The sequence below is a fragment of the Engraulis encrasicolus genome, chromosome 6 (genome assembly GCF_034702125.1).
Source record: "Engraulis encrasicolus isolate BLACKSEA-1 chromosome 6, IST_EnEncr_1.0, whole genome shotgun sequence".
Lineage (NCBI taxonomy): Eukaryota > Metazoa > Chordata > Actinopteri > Clupeiformes > Engraulidae > Engraulis > Engraulis encrasicolus.
Window position 1 is genome coordinate 18,959,891 of NC_085862.1, and position 2,500 is coordinate 18,962,390.

Consider the following 2,500-nt stretch of genomic DNA (forward strand, 5'->3'; position numbering starts at 1 on the left):
ACCTCGGCCCACCAACTAGCGGTGTTGGCTAATGGTTTTTTTTAGCTTCAAGGCAAGCTAACAGGCCGCCCTTCGTAAGTTTGTTTCAGATGTTGTGTGTGTATTTGTCATAATGTACAGCACTAAGTTATGGGCAGACAAAACAACTATTATTCCTGTGTAATTACCATTCTTGTGACTACTTCACTGCATATATTAAGCAGGAAACTGCCTTTGGTTCCCAAAATATGAACATCGATGCCCTTCATACCCCACTACAGGCTTCACTGCCTGGGAAATCTGTGCTAGTTTACTATTTCCAACCTGGTAGCTAGCTAGCCAGCCTGGTCAGAATGGACAAAGGCAGCACATCTCAGAATCTTGTTACGACAATACGAGGCAAATGTGAATGGAGTACATCGTTATGTGTAAGATAAGACGTTAACATGACAAGGGTGAGATGAAAGATACTAAGGGCTAGCCAGACTAGAATAAAAGTTAACTAGGCCTACCACGAAAAGTTCATTCATAAACGTTTTGACGGTCTTTCGAATGGTTATCGGATGGTGTGCTTGCTTGCTTAAATATCATAAAGTTCGCCACAAAGTGATCACGAAATGATCTCCGTATTAATAACAGTTTCGTGGTTTGTTACTCGTTTGAATAAACGTATAGTTTTGACATCCCTTTCAAATGACACGCGGAAGTTTTGAATATTTGTTGTACCACGAGCTATCACGAAATTATGCTGGGCCAAAAGGTGTTTATACAGTAGTTTCTTCCTGTGCTGCGTTGTGCACGTCTGTTTCATCATCTGAGCTATCAGTTGTGTTTCTTTGAAGCAAAGATGTATAGAATAGCACTGAAAGTCGGAGGTGTCATATTTGTTCAACCTGGTGTTAAACGTAATTTCAATTCTTGACCAGTGCATGTAAAGAAATTGAAAATAAAACCGACTTGACTTGTCATTGGGTCTGATTTTAAATGTGCCATATAGTTCAATGTGGGAGCAGGTTCACACACTAAATAAGACACTAAGGTCAAGCACAAGCAGATTAAAAAAAAATAAAAAATTCTCAGAGCAGATTAGAGCAGACGTTTCAGGTTGCTGCCATCAGAGAGTATTGACTTGACCTTAGTGTCTTTAGTGTGCTCCCACATTGAGCTCTACTTTTTGGGTCCATGCACCTACTTATTTCTAAACATCTAGAGCGCAACAATACCCCTGCCTCCTGATATGCCATATAACCTGTATCTCTCCAAGTGTGTGTGTGTGTGTGTGTGTGTGTGTGTGTGTGTGTGTGTGTGTGTGTGAGAGAGAATGTGTGCACGCAGATATAAGAAGTTGGGGTTGATGATCCACATGATGGTGATGGACCAGGACAGCTCTGGACCTCCTGACTGGCAGCTCCATCCTCAACCTCTCTTCCTGCCCTTCACACGTGTGCAGGTAAGGCCAATTTTTAAAAAACTCACTACATTGTCTGAGGCAAAAGTAGGAGAAAATGAGTGTGCGAGTGAGTAAGTGAGAACCCGGTCATTATACATGTGACCCTTAAAGGGCGTGTGTGTGTCCTAGAACCAAGACAGTGGCAGTGTGTGTCTGTCTGCCTTTGGTTAAGGGTATCTTTAAGATACTACCTTGTTGTGGTAACATAATTTTGCTATTTCTGACAGGCAGCCAGTTTTCTGAAAGATGGTTGATGTCAGTACCAACATGTTGTGATGGAGGCTTCCACCTGAGCTGAACACAGAAACTTGCACACAGTGGTGAGTAAATCACTGAATCTGCTTTGTTCTGCACTAGACCAATAAGTATAGTACAGTAATAGTGACCCCTGTACAGGTCAGACGCTCTGTAACTCTTCAGCCTGGAGTTCTGCATTAAAATGATGGGTGTGATTTTTATGTAGTGTATTCTATGTATACCCTCTCGTGTGTGTGTGTGTGTGTGTGTGTGTGTGTGTGTGTGTGTGTGTGTGTGTGTGTGTGTGTGTCTGTGTGCAGTTGGAAGCAGTCGTTCCTGCTCAGCATCGATATGCCAGTAATGGGTTTGATGAGCCACAGCATGGTGATGGGCAATCAGCATCAGGACCAGGGCAGCTCACAAGGAGAACCTCCTGCCCTGCCTCGTCATCCTCAACCTCCCATCTCCCTGCTCTTCACACATGTGCAGGTGAGGCCAACCTCTAAAATGCACACTTGACTTGAGGCAAAGGGGGAGAATAGGCCTGCGTGCCTGCGTGCGTGCCTGCCTGCCTGCCTGCGTGCGTGCCTGCCTGCCTGCGTGCCTGCGTGCTACACTTTAAGACAGTAGCAGTGTGTGGGGGGGGCGTGTGCACAAGCATATGCACATGGTCATGTCATGGTCATGTCTTTCTGTAGGTAGATAGGGGGTGCTTGTTTTTGTCTTTATTTTCATTCATAACATTAGCATGCCTTTTTTTGACAGGCACGGAGCCAGTTTTCAGAGGGAGGGCTGATGACACCAGCAACTTTGGTGAACCTGATCAACCCAGCA

At 44.6% G+C, this 2,500-nt stretch overlaps 1 long non-coding RNA gene across 1 annotated transcript in view; it reads left to right on the plus strand.

The window, feature by feature from the left end:
- Nucleotides 1-257: 257 nt before the first annotated feature.
- Nucleotides 258-2,500, plus strand: part of LOC134450238 (uncharacterized) — a 2,531-nt gene continuing 288 nt past the window's right edge. Inside the window, exons 1-4 of the long non-coding RNA XR_010035048.1 lie at nucleotides 258-1,429; nucleotides 1,657-1,749; nucleotides 1,987-2,155; nucleotides 2,432-2,500. The exon at nucleotides 2,432-2,500 is cut by the window's right edge and continues 288 nt beyond it. This is a non-coding gene — a long non-coding RNA (uncharacterized LOC134450238). The remainder of the gene's footprint in view (nucleotides 1,430-1,656; nucleotides 1,750-1,986; nucleotides 2,156-2,431) is intronic.